The sequence below is a fragment of the Macrobrachium nipponense genome, chromosome 13, assembly GCF_015104395.2.
Source record: "Macrobrachium nipponense isolate FS-2020 chromosome 13, ASM1510439v2, whole genome shotgun sequence".
Lineage (NCBI taxonomy): Eukaryota > Metazoa > Arthropoda > Malacostraca > Decapoda > Palaemonidae > Macrobrachium > Macrobrachium nipponense.
Genome location: NC_087206.1, coordinates 12,861,290 through 12,881,466, shown reverse-complemented (window position 1 = coordinate 12,881,466; position 20,177 = coordinate 12,861,290). Strand labels below are relative to the sequence as shown.

The 20,177-nt window shown below is 33.3% G+C and overlaps 1 protein-coding gene and 1 non-coding gene across 3 annotated transcripts in view; one reads left to right on the top strand and one right to left on the bottom strand.

The window, feature by feature from the left end:
* LOC135225653 (caskin-1-like) overlaps positions 1–20,177 on the bottom strand; it is a 1,822,025-nt gene that overhangs the window by 1,390,659 nt on the left and 411,189 nt on the right. The gene's annotated exons all lie outside the window — the stretch shown is intronic.
* Positions 5,894–5,966, top strand: Trnar-ucg (transfer RNA arginine (anticodon UCG)). The gene has a single exon. It is a non-coding gene; the product is annotated as a tRNA-Arg (tRNA).

Sequence of the window (20,177 nt, the reverse complement as noted above, 5' to 3'; positions counted from 1 at the left end):
GATGGTTTCTTAATTTATGACTGTGACAGTTAAGATGAGGTATCTTATTTTTAGTGACTGGGACAGTTTAAGATGATCGGTCTTAATTTTAGTGACTTGACAGTTAGATGAGGTCTTAATTTTAGTGGACTGTGACAGTTAAGATGATGGTTTCTTAATTCTAATGACTGTGACAGTTAGGGAAGTGGTTTCTTAATTCTAGTGACTGTGACAGTTAAGAGGATGGTTTTCTTAATTTGAGTGACTGACAGTTTAGAAGGAATGGGTTTCTTAATTCTAGTGACTGTGACCAGGTTTAAGATGATGGTTTCTTAATTTTAGTGACTGCGACACGTTAAGATGATGTGGTAAATCTTTAATTTTTAAGTGACTGTGGACAGTTAACGATGATGGTTTTTTTACTTAAATCTACTGACTGTGACAGTTAAGAGGATGGTTTCTTAATTTTTGTGACTTTGTGACAGTTAAGAGGATGGTTTCTTAATTTTTTTTATTTTGTGACAGTTAAGATGATAGTTTCTTAATTTTTGTGACTTTGTAATAGTTAAGAGGACAGGTATTACTTTTAAAATAAATGAGGTGTCTCTACCAGGAGCTGACTTCCAGTTAAGGTGGACGAATTTCCAATTTAATGATAGAGATTTCCTCCGTATGACATAACATAGACTATTTTCCTTTTCGGTGAAAAGGATATTTTTAGTTTTAACCATAATAGCTTCTGTATTCAGTAAGGATGAAATGGCCATTTCTAATAAAGTGGATGATTTTCATATGCAAGGAACGGATGATAAAGAGGAATACGTAAGGAAACGGACGACAAAGAGGAATACGTAAGGAAACAGATGACAAAGAGGAATACTTAAGGAAACGGATGACAAAGAGGAATATGCAAGGAAACGGTTGACAAAGAGGATTTAGTTTAAAATCTTAATGTAACACAAACAGAAAGTGACATCCGAATGTGATGAATATTTGGAGTGAACATTTTATTTCTTATTTTTTTATAAATTATGTTCTACACGAAGTAAAAGTGATGAAGCAACTAAACATCGATGTGATTGTTATTGAGTTATTGAAATCACCGGCTCGGAAATAAAAGGACAAAAAACCTCCGGGCAGCTAAACTCCTGCCGGATATGAGGCAGAAAAAATCAAATTTCCGAAACTCATATACCAGCTAGTGTCATTTGGACTCGAATAATTTTTTTTTTTTTTTTTTTTTTGTTTTTTTTTTGTTTTTTTTTTTTTTTTTTTTTTTTTACAGGAAGCAATTTTTTCCATATCGGCTGGTTTGATGAAAAGCAACGAAATATTATTTTCCGAGTCACTAATCGATGTATTACAGCTTCAGCCACCTTTATGGCGTGAAATTCGACTGTTGGTATTTGCGAATTCCGTCGCTGTTATGAAAAGGTAAAACTTGGAGGCACGGCTGTAGCCAGTGTGTAATGATCACACACACACATTACATATGTAGATATATATATATGTAGGGCTGATGCCTTTGTATAATAAGGCGCCCTGTGAGGTTATTTAGACCTACGATAATTTACGCTAAGGTCGGTTTGTTATGACTCTCCATCCTCATTGGAGTGTCTTGGATTTCGATGATAATTTCTAAGTCAGTATCTTCTTTCTGATGCGAGGTCATATTGTTTGAACACAGAGCACAAAAATATCTGTATTCTCGAAGTCTACATGATGCAGATCAGATAAAATTGGACAGGTCTTCCAATAATGCTGGCTTAATGAATTCTGACATACAATCTGGTTTACAAATCATAAAGTGAGCAGACAGTAGCTCGAACATACGAACATACACACAGATGACATAGATTACAAGTCATGTAGGCCGTCTGGGTTATAGGTCACTGTGGTTGTCTCAAGCAGGAAGCTGCGACAACAGTTTACAAAACAATAGATTTGATGACCACAGATGACGGCAAACCAGACACTGACTGATACAACACGTCAGCTTAGCCTACATTAACTTATCTGGTCCGATCATACTCCTGCAAGCAAACTGGTTGACCTCTTGGGTCACTGGTTTTAATTAATCATAGTTTTAGTTTTTATATATGGAATAACAATCCATATCTTTTTATTATGTAACACTTACACACACACACACACACACACACACACACACACACACATATATATATATATATATATATATATATATATTATATATAATATATATATATATATGTACATACAATATATATATATATATATATATATATATATTATATATATAAAGGTTCTCAGTATCAGTGCTTATTAAAATAAACAATCTAACCTAACCATATAAAAAAACAGAGAAAAAGTAACTAGATAATGAATAAACTACTTACAAAAAAATAACTAGGAAATGGATTTAAGCAACACTGTAACCCATAAAGTAACAGTTCCCGAAATGAATTCGGCTGCAATATTCCTTCAAGTCGCTTGGTTGTTCAGCTTCAAGCTTCAAGCCGCTTGGTTTGTTCAGTTTTCAAGCTTCCAGTCGCTTGGTTGTTAAGCTTCAAGCTTCCAGTCGCTTGGTTGTTAAGCTTCAAGCTTCCAGTCGCTTGGCTGTTAAGCTTCAAGCTTCCAGTCGCTTGGTTGTTAAGCTTCAAGCTTCCAGTCGCTTGGTTGTTAGCTTCAAGCTTCCAATCGCTTGGCTTTTATCTCCAAACTTCCAGTCGCTTGGTTGTCATTAAGCTTCAAGCTTCAAGTCTCTTGGTTGTTAAGCTTCTGTGGAAGTAACAAAGTACGCTCACAAGAGTCCCCCAATTAGGGCACAAGCACGCCAGTGGCGACCAAGATTTTTGGAGCAAAATGAATAGGACGAAAGAAGCAGTCGACTGACGTTTCCTCATAATTTCAGCCGTTTACATCATTCGAAGTGAAGCTGATGTGCTAAATGCGCCAAAAGCAGGAGAGAGAGAGAGAGAGAGAGAGAGAGAGAGAGAGAGAGGAAAGTGTTCCCCTCTTAGAATGTGGCCACTAGAAAAGGGATGTTAGCGGATGAATATTTTTTTATTATCTCACATTTCTTGTTACAACCGTTGGAGAGAGAGAGAGAGAGAGGAGGAGAGAGAGAGAGAGAGAGAGAGAGAGAGAGAGAGTCAGGCGCTTTAACACGGATCCATATATGCCTTCAAAACATGGCAAGGCGAGATATTGATTATTTTAAATTTAATGAAACGGTGAGCAATTTGATTTCCATTTTGTGGTTCACGATTGCTGCCTTAAATCAGTAATTAATATTCGAGATCTGATGCTGATGCTGTCATATAAAATTAGATTTCCGGAATACTTCACAATTCGCACTGGAAGGCAGAACAATGACGTCGGTGGAAGTGCGCAATAAACACGTATGTTTGTGTGTGTATAAGTTAATGTGAGGGTGGGTGGTGGAGAGAGAGAGAGAGAGAGAGAGAGAGAGAAGAGAGAGAGAGAGAGAGAGAAGGGTCCACATTCAGAAAATTTCGCTGTCCCTCTATTGACCGACGCGCTGACATATGAACCTGGTATCTAGTTGACAACTGAGGGAAGCAGATATGGCAGAGAAAAGGAGAAAAAATTTTCCTGAAATGAATTTTCACGATTTTGACTTCAATAAAACATTTTTCATACACCCAATTAAATGGTTTTCTCATTTTCTCTAATTCACAATTAGAACAGGAAAACGTCCTATATAACCTACATAAACCTTAAATTTGATAACACCCCAACTGACAGGCATAACAAAAGTAGACAGTAACCTATTTACGTTAAACGAAAACCAGACAAGAAATAATGGACGGAAACTAGAAGTGAAGAGATACAACACATCCCATTGTGGGAACTTCTTTACATACAAGATATGTGATACATGGAATAAACTGCCACCAAAAGTTGTAAACAGCAACAGTGTGGAGGAGTTTAAAAGAAAGGTAGAAAAAATCATTAGGACACTGTGAATGAACAGTAAAACCTGACTATCAAGTCTTTGAGACATCCTAATCCTGGTAACTCCTTGTAACTTCCTCAAAACAAAAACAAACAAAAAATAAATAAAAACTCAGATTGTAACCCTGTCCCACTTTTCATGGAAAAAACTACTCACTTATTCATGCGAGGGAAAATCCTTTTCCAGCTTTTTCCGGGATTTTCCAAGTTTCACATATTCCTCACCCTTCAACAAAAGACCAGCTTATAAAGAGCTTTCACAATGGAAGGAAAACGTGCCAGAGTTCAAAGTGTCAAGCATCCAAAAAATGCTTAGGAAAAAAATTCTTTTCTGATAAAAGAAGAGCGGAAAACGTATAGGGAAGATAGGCGGATCTAAAAAGTGCGTTCGGCATACGAATCTATCTGGACCATTCACTAAATGAATATAAGAGAGCTCGGAAGAGTGGATTTTGATAAATACGCATTTTTTAAATTAATAAAGTCTGTTTGTGATAGTATGCGAGATCTGAATCTGTTTGTGATAGTATGTGAGATTTGAATCAAGTCTGTTTGTGATAGTATGTGAGATCTGAATTAAGTCAGTTTGTGATAGCACGTGAGATTTGAATCAAGTTTGCTTATGATAGTATGTGAGACTTGAATAAAGTCTGTTTGTGATAGTATGTGAGATTTGAATCAAGTTTGTTTGTGTAGTATGTGAGATTTGAATAAAGTCTGTTTGTGATAGTATGTGAGATTGAAATATAGTCTGGTTGTAATAGTGTGTGAGATTTGTACAAAGTTTCTTTGTGATTGTATGTGAGATTTGAATCAAGTCTGTTTGTAATAGTATGTAAGAGGAAGACTATCTGAAATTAAAAGCAATAACTAAAATTCAATTCAGACTTCGATTTCAAACTTTCACGAAGTGGAAATCTTAGATTAGCTAATCATTCGGGAAGAAAATGTAATAAAGGATTTGGTTAGTGAAGCTTCGAAAGTGTATCTTTCAATGCAAAAAATGAACGAAATGACAACTAAGGTCTCCTGAAAGCTTTGAAAAGAAATGGTTGGGAAGTTTTGAAATCAGAGTTTAAGAAAGAGAGTGAAGATTTCAAACAGCAGAGGCAAGGCTTCGGGATTGAGGTCTAAGGGAAAGGGTTAGCAAAGCTTTGAGATCTGGCTCAGTCGAGTGTAAAAATTGACGTTAATGAGGTTTGAAAGTAATTAATGATTAAGAAACCGCTGACACTGAATGAAATGGAATATTGCAAAGAAAATTACCCCAGTTTAAAAGCAAATGCTTAACAAAACATTAAATTAACTAATGCTTCAACACAAATGTCCCAGTAAAAAGAACAAGTCATTTCCTTTGGTGTGAAATCTAATTTGTTTCAGCAAAAAAAAACACATGACGCCAAAATACCAAAATAAACAGGTAGTAAAATTAAAATGACTGAAGTACGAGTCCTTTCATTATTCAAACCTCAAGTAAAGTTTTTGGGAAAAACGTTCACTAAAATATTTTCCCTGATTAAAGCCGGAGAAGAGATTTCACTTTGAGGTTCTTAATTCCTCGTAAATGAAGCTTCTTTTTACTCTTCTTTTTTTTTCTTCTTTTTTTTGCACTTTTTTTAAGCGTAGTCTGGGAATCTTCCACCTTGAAAGTGTTTTTTTTATTAACTTCTCGTTTGATGTTCTTTAATCAAGAACAGCTTCGTTAAATATCTTGAAGGAAATCTTGAAACTACTTTCTTGTTATATTTTAGATTCTCTAAGATTCTCTCCCTCCATCCCCACTGTGGTCTACTTACTGAAATGAGAAATGTTACATGACAGTAGCTTTAACTAGCGGTATTTGTATCTTTTTTACAGTACACACGCGTTGTTTATGTTTATGTTATTTGATTTTGAACGAAACTTATAAAACTTTAAGCATCAGAAAGGTTAATTGGTGGCTTTTACTCATGTAGACCGTGTGGCCTAACGGATAAGGCGTCGGACTTCGGATCCGAAGATTGCAGGTTCGAATCCTGTCACGGTCGGGTAACGAAGTCCTTTTAACGTTTGCCGAGACAAACTATAGACATAACAAGTACCCTCCTCCTGAGAAACCAGGTAAACGACGTTCACCGGAGCTAGACAGCTCGCCTTTAAAAGAAAAAGGAAGAAACTTCAGGTGTGGCCATGTTCCGCCGAGGCTTCGAGAGGATGGCGGGTTGGATTGGAACGGAAGCTGACAGACAGACAGGTCACCTTGACTATACCTTTTAGGCAAGATAGGTGAAGTTCTAATTGGTACAAAGATGAAGGTAGAAGAGACTTTCTTATAGTACCAAGGAAATAGGCGAGACATTTCGTGATAGGGCGAGAAAGTTAGCGGAGACATATCTTGATGCGACAAGAAAGTAACAGAGACTTTTCTTGTTATAACAAGAAAGTGATGATACCTTTCTAAATACGACAAGAAAGTAACCAAGACTTTTCTTGCTATAAAGAGGAAGTAGCCGAGACTTTCCTTGTTAGGACAAGAAAGTAACCAAGACTTTTCTTGTTAGGACAAGAAAGTAACCAAGACTTTTCTTGTTATAACAAGAAAGTAACCAAGACTTTTCTTGTTAGGACAAGAAAGAAACCAAGACTTCCCTTGTTATAACAAGAAAGTAACATAGACTTTTCTTGTTATAACAAGAAAGTAACCAAGACTTTTCTTGTTAGGACAAGAAAGTAATCAAGACTTTCCTTGTTATAACAAGAAAGTAACCAAGACTTTTCTTGTTATAACAAGAAAGTAACCAAGACTTTTCTTGTTATAACAAGAAAGTAACCAAGACTTTTCTTGTTATAACAAAAAAACAAAAAAGTAACCAAGACTTTCCTTGTTATAACAAGAAAGTAACCAAGACTTTTCTTGTTATAACAAGGAAAAGTAACCAAGACTTTCCTTGTTATAACAAAGACCAAAGTACCAAGGACTTTATTTGTTATACCAAGAAAGTAAAACAAGACTTTACTTGTTAACACAAGAAAAAAAAAAAAAAAGTAACCAAGACTTTTCTTGTTATAACAGAAAGTAACCAAGACTTTTCTTGTTATAACAAGAAAGTAACCAAGACTTTTCTTATTAGGAAAAGAAAGTAACCAAGACTTTTCTTGTTATAACAAGAAAGTAACCAAGACTTTTCTTATTAGGAAAAGAAAGTAACCAAGACTTTTCTTGTTAGGACAAGAAAGAAACCAAGACTTTTCTTGTTATAACAAGAAAGTAACCAAGACTTTTCTTGTTATAACAAGAAAGTAACCAAGACTTTACTTGTTATAACAAGAAAGTAACCAAGACTTTTCTTGTAATAATAAGAAAGTAACCAAGACTTTACTTGTTATAACAAGAAAGTAACCAAGACTTTTCTTGATATAATAAGAAAGTAACCAAGACTTTTCTTATTAGGAAAAGAAAGTAACCAAGGACTTTTCTGTTATTAAAAGAGTAACCAAAAGAATTTTCTTGTAAACAAGAAAGAACCAAGACTTTTCCTTGTTATTTAACAAGAAAGTAACCAAAAGGAACTTTTTCTTGTTAAAGAATTGAAACCAAAGAATTTTCTTGTATAACAAGAAAGTAACCAAGACTTTATTGCCTTCGAAAGTAACAAGAACTTTTCTTGTTAGGACAGAAAGAAACCAAGACTTTTCTTGTTATTAACAAGAAATTAACCAAGGACTTTTCTTGTTATAATAAGAAAGTAAACCAAGACTTTTCTTGTTTATAACAAGAAACCGTAACCAAGACTTTATTTTCTTGTTATCCACAAGAAAGAAACCAAGACTTTTCTTGTTATAACAAGAAAGTAACCAAGACTTTTTCTTATTAGGAAAAGAAAGTAACCAAGACTTTTCTTGTAAACAAGAGTAACCAAGACTTTTTACTTGAAATTAACCAAAGAAAGTATACCTTTTCTTGTTATAATAAGAAAGTAACCAAGACTTTTCTTGTTTAACAAGAAAGTAACAGCTTTTCTTTATAGGACAAGAAAGAAACCAAGACTTTTCTTGTATAACAAGAAAGCAACAATGACTTTTCTATTAGGGAAAAGAAAGAACAAGACTTCCTTGTCTATACACAAGAAATAAACAAGACTTTTATTATTGGAAAAGAAAGTAACCAAGACTTACTTGTGGGACAAGAAAGTAAACCAAGACTGACTTGTTATAACAAGAAAGTAACAAAGCATTTTGTGTCATAACAAGACAAGTAACAAGAATTTCTTGTATATAACATAAAAGTAACCAAAGACGTCTCCTTGTTGATAACAAGAAAGTAACCTGACGTTTCTTGTATAACAAGGAAATAAACAAGACTTTCTTGTTATAACAAGAAAATAACCAAGATTTTACTTGTTATAAAAAGAAAGTCAACGAGACTTTTTCTGTTATAAAAAAGAAAGTACCAAGACTTTTCTTGTATAACCAGAAAGACCAAGACTTTCTTTATTAATAATAAGAAAGTAACCAAGACTTTTCTTGTTATAATCAAGAAAAGTAACCAAGACTTGTCTTGTTATAATAAGAAAGTAACCAAGACTTTTCTTGTTACATAAGAAAAGTAACCAAGACTTCTCTTAAGAAAGAAAAGGAAAGTTAACAACCAAGGACTTTACTTGTTAGGAACAAGAAAGTAACCAAGACTTTCACTTGTTAGGAACAAGAAAAGAACCAAAGACTTTTCTTGTTATAAACAAGAAAGTAAACCAAGAATTTTCTTGTTTAAACAAAGAAAAGTAACCAAGACTGTCCTTGTTATTGAACAAGAAAAGAACCTAGACGTTTCTTTGTTATAACAAGAAAGGAACCAAGACTTTCCTTGTTATAACAAAGAAAATAACCAAGCTTTACTTGTTCATAAAAAGAAAGTAACCGAGACTTTTCTTTGTTTAATTAAACCAAGAAAGTAAACCAAGATTTTCTTGTTATAACAAGAAAGTAACCAAGGACTTTTCTTTTTATAATAAGAAAGTAACCAAGATTTTCTTGTTAATAATAAGAAAGTAACCAAGACTTTTCTTGTTATAAGAAGAAAGTAACCAAGATTTTTTTTTTTGTTTTCTTTTTTTGTTATATAAAAAAGAAAGTAAACCAAGATTTTTTGTAAACAAGACTTTAACCAAGACTTGTTTAATAAACAAAAGAAAAACCAACAAGAACTATTGTTATAAACAAGAAAGTAACCAAGACTTTTTCTTGTTATAACAAGATTTTTAAAATAACAAAGACTACTTGTATAACAAGAAAAGTAAAACAAAGGTAAAACTGTGTTCAAAGTATTTTCTTGCTTTTATAACAAGAAAGTATCAAGACTTGTTTTCTTGTTATAAACAAGAAAGTAACAAGATGACTTTCCTTGTCAAGAAAAACAAGAAAAAGTAACCAAGACTTTTCTGTTAGGACAAGAAAGAAACCAAGACTTTTCTCTTGTTTAGTAAAACAAGAAAGTGCTAAACAATGATCTTTGCCTTGTTAATGACAAGAAAGTAAACCAAGACTTTTTTCTTGTTTTTAGGAACAAGAAAGAACCAAGCAAGACTTTTCTTGTTAATAACAAGAAAGTAACCAATGACTTTCCTTGTTATTAACAAGAAAGGAACCTTAAGACTTTTCTTTTTATAAATAAGAAAGTAACCCAAAGGACTTTTCTTGTTATAATAAGAAAAGTAACCAAACTTTTCTTGTTATAATAAGAAAGTAACCAAGACTTTTCTGTTTTATAATAAGAAAGTAAACCAAGACTTTTCTTGTTTATGAACAAGCAAAGTAACCAAGACTTTTTTTGTTATTAATAAAAGAAAGTAACCTAAGACTTTTACTTGTTATTAACAAAAAGTAACGCAAGCAACTTTTCTTAAGGTTATAACAAAGAAATAACCAAGACTACTATTTAACAGAAAGTTAACAAGACCTTTTCTTTGTTATTAACAAGAAAATGTAATCCAAGACTTTTACCTTGGTATAACAAGAAAAGTAACAATGAACTTTATTGTTAAGACAAGAAAGTAACCAAAGAACTTTTCTTGTTAGGACAAGAAAGAAACCAAAGACTTTTCTTGTTAATTAACAAGAAAGTCAACCAATGACTTTTCCTTGTTATTAACAAGAAAGTAACCAAGAACTTTCCTTGTTATAAAACAAGAAAGTAACCAAGACCTTTTTCTTGTTAGGACAGAATAAAGAAACGCAAGACTTTTCTTGTTTAAGTAAACAAGGAAAGTAACCCAAGTACTTTTTAGTTTATAACAAGAAAGTAAACCAAGGGACTTTTCCTTGTTATAACAAGAAAAAAAAGTAAACCAAGACCTTTTTCTTAGGGACAAGAAAGGAAAACCAAGACTTTTCTAAATGTTATTAACCAAGAACGTTTTAAACTTAGAAAGTTAACCAAGACTTTTCTTGTTTATAACAAGGAAAGAAACACAAGACTTTTCTTGTTTATAACAAGAAAGTAACCAAGAACCGTTCCTTGTTAGGAACAACGAAAGAAAAAACCTAAGGACTTTTCTTGTTATTAACAAGGAAAGAAAACCTTAGAAAGTAACCAAGAACTTTTCGTTTATAAAGAAAAGAAACCAAGACTTTTCTTGTTAGGACAAGAAAGAAACCAAGACTTTTCTTGTTATAACAAGAAAGAAACCAAGGCTTTTCTTGTTATAACAAGAAAGTAACCAAGAAAGAAACCAAGACTTTTCTTGATACGAATAGAAAAATATACACTTCATACTACGACAAGATAATATCTTGACAAGATGAAAACGACTAATTTTAAGTCGCCGCTGGAAGGTCTGAAATGAATAAATTTAACTGAGTTAGCTGTATACAATAAACCAATGAAGGTTCTCCTAAAGCGCGTAAGAGCAAAATATGCTTGTTTTAACAAAAAACATTTCACGAGTATACATCTCCTTTAGTATATGATCATCTATGCCAATAGTTTTATCACAAAAAAAGCGAATTAATCAAAGAGGTTATTAACAGAAAGCAAGAGAAAATGTCAATAAATAAATATATAAATAAATAAGCCTTTACTCGGCCGTTTTCATATAGGCAAGAAAAAAAAACGGAAACCCGATGACGCAAGCCAGCAACGTTTGTACTCACGAACGTATGCACTCACCGCCGGTAACGTTAGTACTGTGCTGGCGCTAATGGCCCAAATGGAAAAGGTAACGGCTGTTAACAGTACTTGAAGCTTTGATCATGCAGGCACGGAAAAAATGTTTCGTACATTCTGTGGCTTCCAAAGGTAATAGCCGAAATGTGTTTGCAAAACGGCGAATGGAAATATTCATAGAATAAAACAAAAAGTATTTTTGGGGGGAAATACGAGACAGCCTTTCTCGTGGATATTTTTGTTTGGAAGGGAAAAAAATAAAATGATAGTTGTGGAAATGAAGTATAAATATACCTGTTGCTTGATGACGTGGGATAAAAGAAAAAAAATTGAGTTTTTCGTTATTTGATTGTGAGTTACGTTTGTGCACGATGAAATGACAGGTTTACATTGGAAATACAAATCAAGAGAGAGATAGCGTGGAAAACCTTCACTATTTAACTACCATTAATAACTGCCATATAAAACAGTCTATAACTTTATATTACAACCAACTTTATAAGCCTAAATCTGTTAAATTGCGATTTTTGTGTAGCTTGTAGCAATGCAAGCAAACTGCAATATATTGCGATTTTGCACAAAAGGACGATTCCGCGAGTACAAAAGGGATTACTATACGATCAAACAAACTTTCACGTAAGAGTAATCCTTCGTTTCCAGTTATTGAACCTTACTTTGGAACAATAAAATCAGTTTTCTTTCAGCAATAACAATAACAAAAATCCCGTTTTCTTTCAGCAGTAAAAATAACTAAAACCCCGTTTTCTTTCAGCAGTAACAATCTGTGATATACTGATAGTTGGTTGACTGGTTCGCTGGTATAGATTAAGTTGGTCTTATGCCAGCTTCATCGTTCGCCCTAATGCTGGTGTGGAAGGGCGTTGGAGGCTAGGTGTGGACCTTCGGACTGCTCCATCCAAATGAGAAACAGTGGCTACACTAAATTTGTATGGACACAAATATTAACTGAAATGTTGACATCAGACGAGCACTTGCTTTAAGCTCTTAACTTCATCGAATCATGTGATAGAATGTGGATATATTACACATTGAAATAAATTAGTTTTGGAACCAAATCCAATCGATATCATATAAAATATACCAAGGATATTAAGGACAAAAAAGGCATAACTTTATTATTTTTTTTTTTTTTTTTTTAGTTCTGACTCTTGGTACTGTATTTGTTAAACATTACATATTCGGTTTGAATCTGTAACTATATGCACGCTCAGTGATGTTTCTGTTTATCTTTTCTGTGCAATTATATATATATATATATATATATATATATATATTATATCCTATATATAATATATATATAATATCATATTTTTTTAACATTTATCCTAGCTTTCTCCATATATATATATATATATATATATATATATATATATATATATATCTATATATATATCATATACACATATATACATACATATATATATATATATATATATATATATAGATATATATATATGTATGTGTGTGTGTGTGTGTGTGTGTGTGTGTGGAGAAAGCTAGGATGAAATATTAAACAAAAATTTTTTGGATACAAAAATATTATCAGTCTGACCAAACACTTTACAAAAACATGAATAATTAATGGAGATATTACAGCAACTAAAAATTTTTGGTGGTTTACCTGTAATACTTCACAAATTTCAACGGTCAAACATTTTCACCCCCCCCCCACACCACCACAAACACAAAAATCTGCTTTTAGCTTTTGAGACTCGGGCCTTATTTTTGGCTGAAGACGAGGCTTACCTCCCAAAGCTCCCAGCTGTATTTTGAACTTTGGTTCTTGTATTGTATTATCAAATAAATATTGTGAATGTTAAAAGCTCTACCATTATTTTTTTTATTGCTGTTATTTTGTGTCCGTGTTTGTTTTCATAAATGAATGACTATTAACTTGCACGCTTCAACTTAATATAATTCTCTTAGGTAAAAGTGAATATAAATTTCAAAAGAAAAGCATAAAAGTAATTTGTGAATACAAAAACCATACTTGTTTAATAAATCAAGACAAAATTGTACAGAGATCAAAAACAGCATCATTGTATGTTATAAATCCGCGTTACTCATCCTTAACAAGACCATTCGTAGACGGCAAATCTCCGCCACGGCTGATCAGGTCAACACCTACCCCAAGAAAAAGTACCCCTCAAATGGTACCTTAGCCCAAAATCTAAACACTCCTTAGTGTAAGTTTGTAAAAGTCCACATACAACTTTCTGGGAAATCCCGGTGATGAAAGACAATGAAATAAATCAACAAACTTTAAAAAAAATAAAAATGAAAAGGCAACAGAGGGAGAATTTAATTTTATTCCAGTGAGGAAAAAAAGCCCAAATACGAAAAACGTTTTTTTTGGCATCTTTGTTTTCCCAATAAAGAGCAAATCTACTAACAAATTAATTTCATTTCATTCAAAACAGAATTACTATGAGATTACCATAAAGTTGGCTCATACAGGATGTCCACTTTGGTTGTAAATGACTGGATTTCTCATGATGAAATTTTAGACATGTACCAAAATTAATGTTCTGCGGCTGCTTTGCATAATAACAATTTGATGCGTGTACTATGAAGTCAAAAATTTGAAAATGACATCTAAAAAAATGCAACAGCTTTGCTCAATAATTCTTTACTCCAAGATGTAAAAAAGGACGTTTTTCAAACTCATCATTATAATAACTCAACGTAACTCTATAGTTCGCTAAAGTCAGCTTCAAAATTATGTTTGTGATTATTTGCCAAGTATAACGACGTCTTCGAAGACTTTCATTACCGTCTGAAATGCAGTTTTGTTTTACATTTCTGTTGTAAACAGGGTAAAAAAAAAAGTTTGTAAAATAAAATACAGTGAGTTTTCCAAAAGTTTTTCAAAACTGGATTTTGAAGCATATTAAAAAAATGGATAAAAATACAGCAATAATTTTAAGTGAGTATATAACTGGAATTTGGTATAATCATAAAAGTAATGCCGTTAGCAGATGAGTTAAGTATGATTTCGTTTATGAAAGGTAGAATGTTCAAAACAAGATTTATATTGTTAAAAGCACTTGGGGATAAATGCAAAATATTTTTTACATCGCAATATGTCCGTTCCTTTTTTTGATAATTACCAATGTCGCTTATGTAAATAGATTGTAATGTATATACAGTATATACAATATCATAAATTTTAAGAAAATGCAAATGTATGTTTTCTAAATAAGAGTAAAATAAAATTTAATAATAATAATAAGCCACCTATTTCTGGACATATCCTCAAAGGCTAGTCATCCAATTTTTTCTTTGGAAAAGCCTAAAAAGTGCTTCCTAGTTCGTATGGATATGGACATTACGGTGAGCAATACCCCATTCCACATTACAATAAAGGATACCAGGGTCGTGTTGTTCACTGTAAATGTAATCACAAGTATCCTTTTAGGTCTCTGAGAAAAAATTAATATTCTAGGCTATCCCCAGAGCGTTTGGGGATACAACGTTTCACATAGTAGGGCACATCTCGCCATCATTCTCATGTTATTGCTATGCAGCAAAAATGCCAAAGATGCCAAATGTTTGAGGGCACTAATCCGTGTCTTGATTTCTTTCATTTTATATGTTGTAAACATCACTAACGAGCTGCCCAATAAGAAATTGCACAAATTAATTCAGGAAGGTAATTTGATGATAGAAGAATAAGTCTACTGATTAGAGATTATGAAACAACAATTTCCATTACTGTGCTAAAAGATGAGGCTGCCTTATCTGCCATTCTGCTTTAATAAGCTGTGAATCGGGTACTAAGGAAATCTAGTGAAGGATCTCACCAGTTCTTTAGCCAAAGATACCAAATGTCTGAGGGACTAATTCGTGTCTCGAATTCTTGCCATTTTATGTTTTTGTAAGTTTTATTTAATATCACAGGTTTTACACAACTGCTTTACAGATTATGTCTTTAAAGTATATAAAAAAACTGTTAAAAAAATAGCTGGAAACATCAATAAGCTTTTAACTTGAAGTTTAAAGAAGTGAGAGTATGCCCAAGCAGTTTAAATTAAGACTTAATTTGACAGCTATGGTACCGAAGGCTTCGCACGACCGAAGCTGGTATATGACACTGGCAATGAGTAACCATTTTCATCGGTTAAATATATCCTCTGTCTATCGTTAACACTTTTAATGTCCGAGCAATGGCACCAAGTTTCAGTTTGAGAATGTAAATCCAGGTATGCCAGGTCCCTTTTCCTTCTTTCTTTCAATGTGTTTGTCTGTCTACATAATAACATATATACTAGATATACTAAAAATATATATATATATATATATATATATATATATATATATATTATATATATATATATCATATTATATATATATAATTCTATAAATATATTATTATATCATATATATAGATATATATATATATATATATATATATATATATATATATCTATATATATATATATATATATATATATATATATATATATATATATATATATATATATACACACCTACAGTACACAAATTCGGCACACACTGACCTCCATAGGGTTCATCTCCAGTATACACATACAAGCATCGAGAAATTCATTACTGTGCGAGTTTAAAAAAACAGTTTTGTAGAAATTCTATTTCCTTTTCAAAAAGAAGCTGGTTCAGGGAATCTCCATGAAGACCAGGGAAGGAGAAAAAAAAATAATAATGTTCTCCAGAAAAACGCCTTCGTTTTCGGAGGGTAAGTCTATTGGATAAGGAGCCCATCTTCCCCCTGGGAAAAATCACCTCGCTTTGATCAAGGCAAAGGCATTCCGCTGTCTGCAATGAGAGAGAGAGAGAGAGAGAGAGAGAGAGAGAGAGAGAGAGAGGTACTGGAGGTGGTAGCATAGCAACTATAGGAAATACAAATGAGAGAGAGAGAAAGTACTGGTGGTAGCATAGCAACTGTTAGAAATGTGTGTGTGTGTGTGTGTGTGTGTGTGAGAGAGAGAGAGAGAGAGAGAGAGAGAGAGAAATGGGGGGGGAAGCGCACACAGTTAGCATATATGAGAGAGAGAGAGAGAGAGAGAGAAATATTGTATCGTATTATATCAGACTCGCCTTTTTATCCACGGGCAAACTGAATATTTATTTATAGGGATACAAACAACTAAAATCACAGCATACTACTTGTATACTTATATATTTTCGCATATGGAAATTGTTATCTCTGGTTTTTTCTCTCTCTTTTTTTTTTGTAATCTGCACAAAAAACTAAGAAGAGCCCTATGATTTCCAAACTATACGAACAGACATATGCAGACTTTAACAAATAAGCCAATCATTTTTGTTGACAGAGATGGTCTTGATTCATAAGAGGCAAATTATAACATAAATAACCGACAGAACTTATATATATTCATAAATAAACACACACACACAGATCTGGAACAATATATATATTCATAATAACAAAAAACCACACACAGATCTGGAACGATCAAGAATTTTAAAAGGAATGATCAAAGTTACGTAATTCGATTTTGAAACAAAAAAAAATTCGACTCGGTATTGCTATTAAAAAGAAAGAGAAAAAAAGAATTAAAAGAGACAATTCCCCTTCCGCGTCCAGTAAGAAAAGCTCGCTCCAAGGGAGCCTATAATATCGTAGATATTCTGGGAATTAAAAATGAAGTGTCTTCTACCAAAGACCCTGAAAAAAAAGAGGGAAAAAGAGAAAGCGTCTGCTTTGAGAATCATAAGATGTGCATATACCTTAAACAAAATTCAATGGAAAAGTATGCGATTGTTTTCCGAATGAAATATAATTTTTTTAATTTTGGAATTTTTATGCTGTGCGATACAAAATCATAGCCAAGTGGTGGTAACATGGAAATATTGCTATATAAAAAAAAAAAAATTTTAATTGGTGCTATGTGCAAGTAAATGTTACCAAAAACAATTAAAATCTATTGTACAAATACGTTAAAACTTAATTTATGATGAAAAGAAGATAATCCACTTAACTTGAGATGAAAAGAAGATAATCCTGGTTTCATAAAAAGCAATCAAACATTTCTACACTTATGTCAAATAGAATTCCACATTTAATTGTAGTTACGTCATAAGAAAATCCAAAGTAAGGAAACTTCCTCCTCTCTCTCTCTCTCTCTCTCTCTCACACACACACACACACACACAGTTATTTGTAATCAAACAGAATAGTTCAAGTTGATTGAAACATTTCATCTAATTGATACACTCCACAACAACAGCCAAGTTGTTTCAGAGAGAGAGAGAGAGAGAGAGAGAGAGAGAACGTCAAGAAACTAATTAAACCCTTCCTTCCCTGTCAAGACGACCTCCGCTCTGAATACCAGACTTTCTCTCTCTCTCTCTCTCTCTCTCTCTCTCTCTCTCTCTCTCTCTCTCTCTCTAGGTGGACTGAAAGAAAAACGCTAAATGCAAATAAATTAAAGCAATAAGAGAAGCTAGGAAAAAAATGCCGCTAATTATCAAGGCGCGTAAATAACCCAGGAGTGAAAGATCCTTATTATTTTACAAGGCGAAAATAATATTAGCGGAAGCCCCGATGAATATTTCTTGGTAATTAAGCCCGGGCTTTTTCATTTTTATTATTTTCTTTATTTTTTTTTCTAAGCCTTGAACTCTCAGGCTTTCTTCAAGGAATTCTCAGTAATCGTTCGGTTAATTTTCAAGCTCCAATAATTATCGCAGATGGCTGAATACAATTTACGTATACAGTATAACCGTAGTCTACTTCGGGACATTCTAAAGCAGTAGGCTACTACTTATTCTTGCTAGAATGACTGAGCTTTATCTGTATCTTTCATTATATATATATAATAATATATATATATATATATATATATATATATATATATATATATATATATATATGTATGTGTGTGTGTGTGTGTGTGTGAATTTTTATCACATCACCGTGATTCTATACTCGCATTAAGCTGCAAATGTCCTTTAATATCCAACTGCTCTACCTCGGAATTCATATATTTTCATATATGTGAACCGAAGGGAAATCTTTGAGTTGATAATAATTTCGTCCAACTTAAAGATTCCCCTTCGGTTCACATACATGAAAATACATTAATTTCGTGGTAGACCAAATTGGATATTAAAGGACATCTGTAGCTTAAATGCATATAGTATATTATATATATATATATATATATATATATATATATATATATATATATATATACATTATATTACATATACACACACGTATCACTGCACGACCTTCTGCCAAAAAGTCGTACATTGAAGTCCTGCTAACACCTTCATATCCGCAGGCTTACATCCGAGCCAGGATGCTCTATAGAAATACAATACGAAAACATTCCCTCTCATACACTTATTCTGCACCTAAGTTAAGAGTCAGTTTCGAAGGAGAGAGGCTTGGGGGTATTAAACTGCATATGGAGCGTACTAAATATAGAGGTAAATATTATTCCCACAGAAAAGAAACGATAGAGAGAGGCATTTAGAAGGTTTTGCATACAATGTGAACTTTGGCAAAATCACAGAAGAGGAAAGAGAGAGAGAGAGAGAGAGAGAGAGAGAGAGAGAGAGAGAGAGAGAGAGAGAGAGAGAATGTGTTCAAGGTTAGGAGTTATAGACTGAGATAGTTTGTGCCTTTTTGTTCTAGAAAGAGAGAGAAAGAAATGTGTTTATATATGAGAGAAAAATAATTTTCTACGTGTTTGTACAAGAACAATTGTGAGATAGAAAAAGGGAATGACGCATTAACATAGTAATATGAGGTAAAGGCACATAGCACATTTACTCTTTTGCACACGAGAGAGAGAGAGAGAGAGAGAGAGAGAGAGAGAGAGAGAGAGAGAGAGAGAGATTCTTTTTACGTATTTGTACAAGAATAAGAGGTAAAGACTGACAACACATCTACTCATATGCACACGATAGAGAGAGAGAGAGAGAGAGAGAGAGAGAGAGAGAGAGAGAGAGAGAGAGAGAGAGAGAGGAGTCAAGGTACGTGTAGTTTTTTACATTAAGAAACGAGACGGTATGAAACTCGGCTGATCTTTCCAAGTGAAAAACAACGTATTACACAAACAACCACAAACAAAACTAAACCAACCAACTAACCAACCAAAGGTGGAAACAACAAACAAAAACGTCGCAGGAAGGAAGAAGGAAGGAATTGCTGGAACGGGGAGATAAAAATCCGGGAAATAAATAGCCCCGGTGTGGTAGTGGAAGAGTACTGCCATTTGGCTGAATATTCCCAATTGGGTCATTACTGGCTCCTCCTCCTTTTACCCTCAGTGGTCTCTTTCCCCTCTATTTCTGTCTTTTCCCCCATAGTCAGAGAGAGAGAGAGAAGAGAGAGAGAGAGAGAGAGAGAATGTCTTCAAGGTTAGGAGATAAAGATTGACTTAATCTGTGCCTTTCTTGTTCGAGAGAGAGAGAGAGAGAAGAGAGAGAGAGAGAGAGAGAAGGAGAGAGAGAGAAAGTGTTTCTTCAATGTTAGAAAGATTAAAGAAAACTGGACGTAATCTGTGCCCTTTTTTTGTTCGAGGAGAGAGAGAGAGAGAAGAGGAGAGGAGAGGACAAGGAGATAGAGAGAGAGAAGCAGAGAGAGAGAGAGGTGAGAGGAGAGTGGAGAGAGAGAGAGAGAGAGAGAAATGTCTTCAAGGTTAGGAGATAAAGACTGACTTAATCTGTGCCTTTTTTGTTCGAGAGAGAGAGAGAGAGAGAGAGAGAGAGAGAGAGAGAGAGAGGTACTGAGGACTGGTCACTGACACTGTGGGTAAGAGGATGCAATGAAGAAAAAGAAAATCAAGTTTGATAAGAGATAAGGACAATAAAAACTACTTTTTAAGTAAGAACATCAGGTTAAAGATAGTTGTAAAAAGCTAATTGAGGTAAGAACTAATTTGTCATATATAAATCTCTTCGTCCTTCTCTCTTTTTATCCTTCATTAGTTTGCGATTTATATCAATCATATAAATTTTATCAGCAATCACGAATAAATGCCAAAAAGAACATTAAAACTTTGTGAAAGAAACCTTGATATTGGAATCAGCAACAAAAACAGATTAGCCTTAATCATATACG